The sequence below is a fragment of the Sapajus apella genome, unplaced genomic scaffold (assembly GCF_009761245.1).
Source record: "Sapajus apella isolate SASKATOON/1434 unplaced genomic scaffold, GSC_monkey_1.0 scaffold40, whole genome shotgun sequence".
Taxonomy (NCBI): Eukaryota; Metazoa; Chordata; class Mammalia; order Primates; family Cebidae; genus Sapajus; species Sapajus apella.
Window position 1 is genome coordinate 3589212 of NW_022436980.1, and position 11684 is coordinate 3600895.

Consider the following 11684-nt stretch of genomic DNA (forward strand, 5'->3'; position numbering starts at 1 on the left):
AGCCCCAAATGGACATATAAACATGATATGTGAATACAACTAGTTCTGTCTGATATTTCCTTTGTACACAAAGTTTTCTTCGAGGCAATAGCTAAAGCTTTTTGCCCTTTTCAAACCCTCCAATCCTCAGGAGGTTATTTTCAGTGAAGTGATGAGAAGGAAGAGTTCAAATAGGATTGATTTAATAGAGCTATGATGTGAAAAATCTTGCAACATGTTGTCTGTCTGAAATGGCCAATCATGGAAGCATTAAAATCAGAGTGAGGAAGGAATCAAAGGCATCCCAGAGAGGCACCCAAATTGAAGAATGACAGCACCTTGCCATTTCTGTGTGTAGAAATGAAAGTGTTAAAGAATGAGAAATAGCGAAAGATACATTTGAAGCAGTCATCATCTGTGAGCTACAACTTCAGCTGTGAATTTAGTGCAAGAAAATGTCACCACTACTCTCTCTTCACCGATGACCCAAGAAATTTAAAGAAAACCTTCATATTTCTTTTGTGCGTCTATCTACCTACTCCTGCCAAAGAATCCACTCTCTCTTTCTTACTTGTATTTTGTTCCTATCATCACAAAATTTTTTTCTCTTTAATATTTCGGTAATGTAATTGACTTGTTTCTCTTATGCTATTCACGGTTCTCAAAGAGTACTATTCATTTACACACTCTTTAAAGCGGCCTATCAGGATATGACAAATCTAGCCTGAGGGCAGAGGCTAAGAGATTCCTTCCAAAGAAGGACGGCAGTCGTGGCAGCAAGCATATGGATTGCAGATCACCGAAATCAAATATGGAATAACTAAATAAAACGTTAGCAGTAAGTCCTGCTAGAATTGTGAGGGTAGGCAGTCCTGAATCTTTGGCTACTTCCCTCTGTTCCAAGGTCACTTGGGTGTTAGTGACATGATATGCTTTCACAAAATATGCAGGAAATTGGCTTTGCAAATCAGAATTCTAGCTAATACCTTTATAATATCTATATTATCATAAATGTGTGCTTAAGGGAGAGTGTGTGCACAAACATAGGAGGTTTCTTTAAGCATTAAAAAAAATAGTAGGTGTAATTCCATCCCTTAGAGCGAACTAGATCTTTTCTGATGTCTAACCTTCCAATTTATGTATACATATGGATACACTCTTTTTAAAGAAGATATAATGCCCTGTACTTTGATTTTTAACCTATTTTTACCATAATAGGGAGAAAAGTGCAGGAAGGAACTGGAGGAGACATATGTATATAGATCTTTTCAGAGTTTGTGACTGAAAAATGCTGGGATTCAGGTTGGAGGAAGAAGAACAACTGAATAATCAGTGTTTTTGAGATGGTGAGAATGAATAGAACCTACAGAAACTTCGAACTGGGCTTTGATGACAAGAGGGCTGCTTTGGTTGTAGCAGGAGGTAGAGGGGTGTGGAAGTTGGTGGGTTTATAAGCAGATCAAGTGATAAGAGAATAAATAGAGTCCATGTTGGTGACTTGCTCTTGTCTTTCCTAACGAAATCTGAGGGAAAGTCTCCAGCTGACTGTAAATGAAAAGGGAATTGTAGGGACTTTGAGAAGAAAGGGAAAAATATGAAAATTTTCTTGATGAATAAAACTTAGTTTTCTAGCACATTAGGGTGGGATTGCTGGACATTTCTGAGTTATTTAAGGTTTATGATTGTGCAATTAAAATGAGTTAGAGGATAAGAGGTATGATTTTTGAAGAAATGTTTGGCAGTGATGTTTAGCTGTTTAGGCACAAGTACAGAAAAGGTTAATGTTATGATACACTCAGAGTTGGAGTTTTGCTAGATGACTCTAACAGGTCAGTGAGAACATTTGCAAAGAGAATGTAAACAATGACAGATAAACAAAAAATGGAGACAGAGGAGGATAATTGGTATATCCAGGAAATGAAAGAATTGTAGCAATATGGGTATCAGAGCAAATGGGGTTGGGGGAGGGAGATTAGAAGTAGTAATTAAATATTAGAATGTTTAAAATTGAGTTTCTCATGAGTACAAGGTCTGGAGTGTGTCCTTGACAATGTACTTGAATTGGTGAGAGAATGTGGAGAAAATGGAGCCTTGGAGGAAGGGAGAAGCAGGTTGAATGATTCATTAACGTGGATGTTGAATTTACTGTGAATAATGGCAACAGTTGTGGTGGAGAGGAGTTATGTGGTAACGTTTTTCATGAAATAAAGGAAGTAACAAGGAGATAGGGAGGTAACTGTAGCCAGTAAGGTAAGACTGATTTATCAAGATGGTGGACATCTTAAAGGAGCAGTGGTTTTTATAAGGGACGAGGGCTTGATAGTCTAGAAGCCACAAGGGGAAGCAAGGAGGACACACCAGCCTCACTTTCTGGCCTTGAGGTAATGGGGTATAGAAGAGAAAACACAATCACTGTTTGAGGTTATAGAAAATATTTGTTCTCAGAGGAAAATTAGGTTTCAGCTAAGAGAAGGAAGTGAAGGAAATGTTCTGAGAAATGAACAGTAGAAAGCAGCTTAAGGAAGTGAGGAGAGGATAAAGATTGGGTCTGAACAGGAGATGAACTGGAAAATCTGGAGATGAGTCTGGGTGAAAACAAATATCCAGTGAAGTCCAGGTTAGCAGTGGTGACTGAAGCAAGCAAGAATCAGAGGCACTGGTGGGATAGTCCTCATGCATCTGAGATGAATTATTTATAGGACTGTGGTTCCCTGGCCCCTAGATCGGTGTGATGAAAATGCTTAGGCCTTAGAGTCCCTAGAAAAGGGTTAGAGCTGAAACAGTGTAGCTTTACTTCATCTGTTTCATATATGGACTTGCTCAAAATGTTTTGTATGAAGGCAGTGTCAAATGGCTTTAGAAAACTAAAGATACTGTTATAGGTCATCGGGCTTAATTTATACAAGTCCCTGGGTAATCCAGAAAGGGACAAATGAACCTTTAAAATTTTATTATTTTTTACCATGTTTTCTTTCACACTGAATGGTTGATTTGATCATAATTGGGTTTGTGGGTAGGAATTGGAGCAAAGGAAGCAAAAATTATCGGGAGACAGGGAGTCAGGCTGAATAGGCAGAAAGTTCTGATTTTGTTTTTCATGTCAGACAGAATGTTGAGTCTCTTTTCAGGGAATTGCATGGCAAACTGGGGACAACCCTAACCATTAGGGAAAATTCATACACGTCAACTTTCATTCCAAGCTGAAAAGAGGGTTAAGAGCCAGGACGGACATGTCTGAATGGTGTCGATTCACATGTAAGTGGGGATATGTCCCTCTCATCTCCCTCTCCACTCTGTACAGCAGATGACAGCCGCTTCTATTAGCTATCATTTCATTCGATGGACATGTGGTAGTAAGACAGGCCATTGTATTCTTCCCTGGACTAGTTATTTTCCATCATAGAGAGAGTATGGCAGTGACATCACGTCTCTCAGCCACCCCGACCTCTTTCTTCTTTTTTTTGTAATCCAAAGGAACAACATCTGGATAATTAGAATGATTAGCGTTCTTTTATAGCTAGAATTCTTGAACATTTGTGTTGGCTGAGATAATGGAATTTCCCCTCACATAATCTCCTATCTTCAGCAATGCTGAGAAACATAATTTTCATATTATGAAAGTTCGGTCTTTCCTTTTGGGGTAAAAATTCAAGCTATCTCTGAGCATAGATGTGAAAAAGTGATTTTCTAAATTAACACCTGTCAGAGAAATTTCTTTTTCAAAAGCTCCCTATAAATTCCTCAAATTTTATCACTGTTCTTAATTGATCCCACTGTTTAGCCAGATATGATTTTGATGTTTACTCCTTGACCTGCCTATTAAACTTACTTTCTCCTTATTCTTCATTCTTTCATAGGAAAGACTTCCTTCCAAATAACCCCTAGGCCAGGGTATATGCTGTTGCTATTTTTTCCTTTATCACATATATAATTTTTGGTTATTTATTTATTTTATTTTTTTATTTCTTTAAGACAGAGTCTCACTCTATCACTCAGGCTGGATTGCAGTGATGCAATCTCAGCTCACTGCAACCTCCGGCTCCCAGGTTCAAGGGATTCTCCTGCCTCAGCCTCCTGAGTAGCTGGGGTTATAGGCACCCACCATCACTCCCGGCTAAATTTTTGTATTTTTAGTAGAGATGGGGTTTCGCCATGTTGCCCAGGCTGAATTTGAACTCCCAAGCTCAGACAATCCGCCTGTCTTGTTCTCCCAAAGTGCTAGGATTACAGACATGAGCCACCGCACCCGGCCGGTTATTTAGTTATGTGTATCTGTAGGTCTATGAGTGAAGAGTACATACCTTGTTCCTTTTTATATCCCTGGCATCCTGCACAAAGCCTAGATCAAATATATGCTTAATAAATGTTTATTAAATTAATAAATACCATATTTTTGAATTTGGAAAATTAATAATTGTAAAATTCCATCAAAAAACTGACCAGAAAGTGCTTTCGAACTATATTCTCTCACCTTCAATGGGTTAATATATTTCAGAGCCCTAGGTCAATTTTAATACTAGGTGTTCAGCGGGGGCACTCAATGTTGTTGAATTACACCATAGGAATTATTGTATAGTATGTATTCAAAACTGGGAAAGGTCAAATCTGGAAAAGTAACCAGGTCTTCTGAAGGTTTAAAAGTAGCCTTACAGTTATCTGAAATTACACTAGGAAGTTCCTTTCCATTTGTCTTTCTTCCTCCATTGTGTCTGAAGAAGTTAAACAATTTTATTATAGGAAACTGTTTTATTATTTTTTCTCTTGTTAGGCAACTTCTAGTGAGTATTCATCAATAGGGTGATTTTAATCTAGAAAAGATACATTTATTCAGAAAGTAGACCCCCCCCCCTTTTTTTTTAATCTTCCATGAACTGTTTATTGAACTTCAAGGTCAGGATCCAGTACTGATGCTTAGGCAATCAAATCAGACACTGCTGTGTTAAAGAGTCAAAACTTTTGTTTTATTGCAAGGCAGCTGTTCTGCATAAGGAAAGCAGGAGTATGAGTGGCAAGATTGTCAGTCATGTGACAATCCAAGTCTTAAAACAAGGCTGACTTCAACTTTAGATAATCAGCATAAAATCCAAATTCAGTGCAAATGCCCCTGTAGGAATAGGATCAACAGGTAAGGAACAGGAACAGGTAACAGATTTTTTAAAAGGAAAAAGGCACAAAGAGCTTGCCTTCAAATGAATGAGAGCCTTCACCTGCCATCCTCTTTGAAGCCTATAGTTGCATCTGAATCAGGTATGATTTGGCAACAGATGATGTTTGCCATACCCTGGCATGTGCCATCTAATCTTTTCAGTTGTAGAATCCAACCAGAGAAGAATAGAACCCATGTAACAAATCATTTGATATCTAGGTCCAGAGCAGATTAAGGTAATTTCCAAATTTCACTGGGTATTCTAAGTTTAATATGGCCAATGATCCTACCTGTCAGAGCTTATGTTTTCTTGGGAGCTACATTGTTCTCTCTCTCTCTCTCTCTCTCTCTCTCTCTCTCTCTCTCTCTCTCCTTTTTTTTTTTTTTTTTTTTGAGACGGAGTTTCACTCTTGTTACCCAGGCTGGAGTGCAATGGTGCAATCTCAGCTCATCGCAACCTCCTCCTCCTGTGTTCAAGCAGTTCTCCTGCCTCAGCCTCCCAAGTAAATGGGACTACAGGCACGTGCCACCATGCCCAGTTATTTTTGTATTGTTAGTAGAGATGGGGTTTCACCATGTTGACCAGGATGGCCTCGATCTCTTGACCTTATGATCCACCTGCCTCAGCCTCCCAAAGTGCTGGGATTATAGGCGTGAACCATCGCCCCTGGCCCATTATTCTGATTTTAACACATTTTGAGGACCTACAGCCTCCTAATTGCTGAGATAGCTAGGCCCTAATACCCTTGAATTAAAGATTATTATATTCTAGTAGAAAGGGAACAGATGTATACTGCTATGCATACATAAATTTATACATAAATTTAAATAGAGTGTATAAAGAGAATATGGAGAAAAAGTACTAAATCCTAATGTAAAACTTCATAATAGGACTCTCGAGCATAGTACCTAAACTGACTTTTTAAGGATGCATATGTTTTAGCCATATGAAGAAGCAGGAGGAGCTATTCTAAGTAGAGAGAATATTATGAACAGGGTATGGAATTTTGTGTGTGTGTGTGGGGGTGGGTTATAGGGTAACTAAAAGTAGCTCCAAAGACTAAAAAGGAAAAAAACGGAGAATTAATCAAGGCTTAGATGATAAAAGAGATTTTATGCTATATTAATGAATTTGGAATTTATCCCAAGGCAAGGAACTAAGTATGAATAATGTGATGTCATATCTTCATTCAGGTGCCTCTGAGGAGTAGATATATGAAGAAAACAACACAGAATAATAGTCCAATGTAGTAATCTGGAGTTGAGATATAAGGACCTGGAGAAGAGGTTATTATTTTTTTAAGGAGATGTCAGAGTAGAGAAGTAATAGATTTTGTGCCACCGAAAGGACAATTATTCTACTATTATTACTTTTATGGCTTATTACAAGATATAAAAAATTGTTCTTTAAATAATGTATTAGTCTGTTCCCTCACTGTTATAAAGAACTACCTAAGACTGGGTACTTCATAAAGGAAAGAGGTTTAATTGACTCACAGTTCTTGAGGGTTGGGGAGGCCCCAGAAAACTTACAACCATGGTCAAAGGGGAAGCAAACATGTCACTATTTACATGGTAGAAGGAAAGAGAAGAATGAGGAAAGTGGGGAAAAGCCCCTTATAAAAACATCAGATCTCATGAGAACTCACTACCACAAAGATGTCATGGGGAGACCGCCCCCATGATCTAATCACCTCCCATGCAGTCCTTCCCACAACACATGGGGATTACAATTCAAGATGGGCTTTGGTTGGAGACACAGAGCCAGACCATATCAAATATATTTAGATAAATTGGATGAGAGGTATATGCTGTTTGTTTGTTTTTAAGTAACTAAGGTGTTTGAGGAATTGCATGTTGGGATGCATACAAAAATCAAGTCAAGAATAAGTTATATTCTGAACTGAAAAAGATGGGCTTGGATCTGTGTGTAAGGAAAGAGATGAGAATAGAAATTTGTCTTTGTATAAACTGAGCTCATAGAAACCTTCAGTTGACAGTCCTGTCTGCATAAGAGCTTCTACAAAACAACCTTTAATATTCCTGTGGTATCAGTTTACACCTCTTCTAACATGTGGTTAACACTTTTAACTGAGACATGTAGAATTCCCAAAATTTACTTTTTCTTTAGTACTTGAAGATGTTCATAACCCATCTTCCACTATTTTTGTTAATACTTCAGCTGTCATTATTTAGCTGTTTCAATAATTTGGAAACACCCCAGTGTCTGTCAATAGATAAATGTATAAAGAAACACACACAGAAAATGGAATACTACTTTGCCATAAAAAAAGAATATATTGTTGTCATTTGCAACAACATGGATGGAACTAGAGGTCATTATAAGTGAAATAAGCCAAGCACAGAGATACAAATATTTCATATTCTCTCACTCATATGTGGGAGCTAAAAAAAGTTGATCTCATGGAGGTAGAGTAGAATAATAGTTACTAGAGTCTGTAAAGGATGTGTGAGTGGAGAGGATGAAGAGAAGTTGGTTCATGGGTATAAATATACAGTAAGATAGAAGGAATAAATTCTAATGATTAATAGCAGAGTAGGGTGACCAAAACAACGTTTTATATAATTCAAAATAGCTGGAAGAGAGGACTTAGCATGCCCCCGACCCATAAAAATTATAAATATTCAAGGTGGTAGATACCATAAACACTTTGACTTGATCAGTTTATTCTATGCATGTAAAAAAAATCACATGAACCTCATAAATATGTACAAAATATGTCAATGAAAAATTGAATAAACAACAAACAAACAAAACTCCAGCTTATTTTTATAGTTCTTTCTTTAAATGCAAAGTGTTCTCCTCCCCCCCCACCCCTTTGTTAGTGTAACTAACGAAACCCAGGTATTGTTTCCTTTGTATTTGTCCTAATTGGGGTTTGTATAGCTTCTTAAATCAGTGCCTCAGTGTATTTGATCTGATATAAAGAATTCTTTGTCAGTGTCCCTTCAAGTATTACTACTGTTTCTGTTATCTCTCATTCTGCTGTATCTTCTGTTAAACCATGCATTGAGTTAATGATTTCAGTTATTACATTTTTTAGCTCTAAAATTCCTATTTCATTGTTTCTTATAGATTCCAAATCACAGGTGAAATTTCCCGTCTTGTTATCTATTTTCTGAATATATTTGGCATAGTAATTTTTAACCCATGTCTAATAGTGCCAATATTTATCTATGAGCCTGATTCTATTGTGTGTATATAAATATATATGAATATATATTTTCTTTGTGGTTTTGATCCTGAATTCTTTTTACAACTGGTAATTTTTTTACTGGGTGCCAGATATTGTCCATTGTCCACGGTAAATTTTAGAGGTTGTGGTCAAAATTTTACCTTCTACCAGTGAAAATTTTGCTTTCCTCTGGAAGACTGATTAGGGCACTGTTTCTTAAGCTTTTTAAATTATTACCTTACTAATCAGACTTTTTAGACATTTTGTTTCTAATCACTCCCTCCTATGAAATTGTAATGCCATGCCTCAGATAGACAGCATATCTGTTTTTGAGTGTCTCTATATTTGTGCTTCATACATAAAAAGAATAAGCACAAAGCTTTTTTCAGAAATACATGATTAAGAATGACTGAATTCAAACAATTAAGTTTGCAAAGTTAGTTTAGGCCAGGCACGGTGGCTCTTGCCTGTAATCTTAACATTTTGGGAGGTCAAAGTGGGAGGATTGCTTGAAGCCAAAAGTTCAAGACCATCCTGGGTAACAAAAAGAATCTTCATCTCTACAAAAATATTTTTCAATTAGTTGGGCTTGGTGGTGTGCACCTGTAGTCCCAGCTACTCGGGAGGCTGAGGTAGGAGGATCACTTGAGCCTCAGGAGATCAAGGCAGTAATGAGCTGTGTTCACACCATTGAACTCCAGCCTAGGCAACAGAACAAGACTCCATCTCAAACAAAACAAAACAAAACAAGACAAATGTTAATCAGTATACATAGCTAATGCATGCAGGGCCTAATACCTAAGTGATGGGTTGATAGGTGCAGCAAACCACCATGGTACACGTTTATCTACTTAACAAACCTACACGTTCTGCACGTGTATCCCAGAACCTAAAATAAAATATTTTAAAATGTTAAATTAGCAACTAAAAAGCCATTAACATTTAACTTTACAACTGTGTTTACTGAGCAACTTTTAATACATTATATATGGAAAATTAGTAATTTATATAAATACATAATAATAATAGCAATAGACATTAAAATCATTTAAAACTAATGTTTCTGCCAAAGGTAAAACAACTGAAAAAATAATTCCTTAAAATTATTTTTAGTGAATTTTTCTTAACTTTTATATGATATGAAAAAATAATTTTTAACTTTAGTGCCAAATACTCCTTCAGATATTATTGACACTTGTTCTTTTAAGCATGTGACATAATAATATGTTGAATAATTTTCATAGAACAAAATTATAAAATATAAACACTTTTTATTACAAAGTCCAAATCACATGTAAAAACACCGTGGATCAAACATAAATAACATCCATAAAGTAGTCATGTTTTAGGCTCATGCAAGCCACCTCTGGTAATATGGCATTGAGATTTAACAATCAATCAAAAGAAGGTCCCCCCATCACAGATAACCATTTAGCTGAGATTTGTAGGACTGATCTTGCATAAATACTGTGTATCTTCTGTGAACTTAATGTCAATGTTGCTCAGGTGATACTCAAGCAAGTCCAATAAAATAAAATAAGTGCTAAGGAATATGATCTTGTTGCGTAGAGTTGAGCTTTGGTGGGCTACAAAAGTAAACATTCAAGATTTTTTTTTCTTGCTTGCTATCCAAGGACCAATCTTCATTTCGTTGTAAGCAGTAGCACTCATTGAGAATGCACGAATTAGGAATTGATCAGCTTGATGCAATAAAGCACTGAGATGCTTTGAGGCTAATTTTCAGTCGTTGTGAGTGCTCTTATTCCTAGGCTATAGATTTTCAGAGCTCTCAACAAAAAGCTTGGGATGTTTATCCTTCCTTAGCTGGCCCTAAACTCGTTTGTTTCTTCTCAGCCCCTGGAGACTATTGAAGGCTCTGCTTAATTTTGTTCTTTCTTAGTTGCCTTTTATTATTATTATTTCCTTTTGGCCTCTGGGTCTCTTGCCTACTACTGCTTAGAAAACTTCAAATATAGAAAGTGGCATATAAACTTCACTTGTCTGAAGTTTCCTTTTTTCTTCCATCTCAGCCCCCTCATATCCTGATTGCCTTTCTAATCCTGAGCTTCAATTTTCGTCTCTCCAGTCTCAGGAACCTGACAAAAGTTTTGAGCTCCTACTTTCTGCTTGTGCTTTCAGTCCTGCACAGCTTACAAACTGGCAAATGCTTTGAGGGGAATAAAACAGTAGAGGATTTCCTTCAATGTGTTTTCCTTCTTGCAGTCTTGGATCATTATATTCTGGCTGCTGTGGTTGCTTTCTGATCCATTCACATGTGTTTTATATTTTATGGAGTTTTATGGTTGTTCACCGGGGGAGTGTTAGTCTGTTACAAGGTATTTTGTCATAGCTGGAAGCAAAAGTCTCAATCCAATGATGTGGATTAGTTGGAAGTTTGATTAGCTTCTGGCTGAGGAGACTGAGAAGAGCTCTAGGCAGATGTATGAAAAAAGTCTGACTGTTGAGATAACCAATTACAATTCTTAAGTTTATTTTTTCTCTTTAAGTAAGCCTGGAATATGTTTCATGAATCCTTATTTCAATGAGAATAAACAATAAAATGAAATTAATGTTAAAATGTTTGCTTCATACACACCTTTAAAAATATATTGTGTATCCGAAGCACTACTATTCTCTGTCTGGTCAGAGTAATTGCTCTATTTTCATAGCTGAACCTGGAAGGCTTAAGTTTTCTTGAGTTACCTGAAGTGGAACATTAAGAGATAGTATGTCTATATGTGACATCTTTTTTCTAATAATGTAGGATTGGTTTCTACACTAAGACTTTCTAATTCAACCACCTATTAGTTGCTTTGTTCTTTTCTTTTATGCCTCTGGTCTAATTCTCTGTCAGCAGTCATAAATGTAAGGTTCATTTCAGGATGCTTTTTGTCCCATCTTTACCCATGGCTGAAAGACAAGATTGAACTGTTTCTCAAGTCACTCCCAGGTGCTATTATAAAACTGTTTCATCGCCTCACTTCCTAATACTGTTTCTCGCTAGCTCTTTGGAAAGAGGTGGTATTATGTTTTCCTGGACAGTCATAAAAGTTTAATGCTGTTGCCTTCTTTTTGAGACCTGGTTATAGCAGCACCTAATTCCACAGATAAAATGTGATCTTGTGTACTCTTATGAAAAGCATTAGAAATAGCTTTCTGGATTTCTCTTATTTGAAGTTTCTTATGAAATACGTTAAGAGTCCAACTTATTTTCTTACTGAATACTCTGGTACTTTTATAGTACCTATTATCTATGTGCATGTTTAATTAAATTATTGTAATGGTTTTATTACATAAAGGGATTGAGTTGATGAACTTCTCTCCAGATTCTTTACTAAATACTGTTATTCTTTATTCACCCA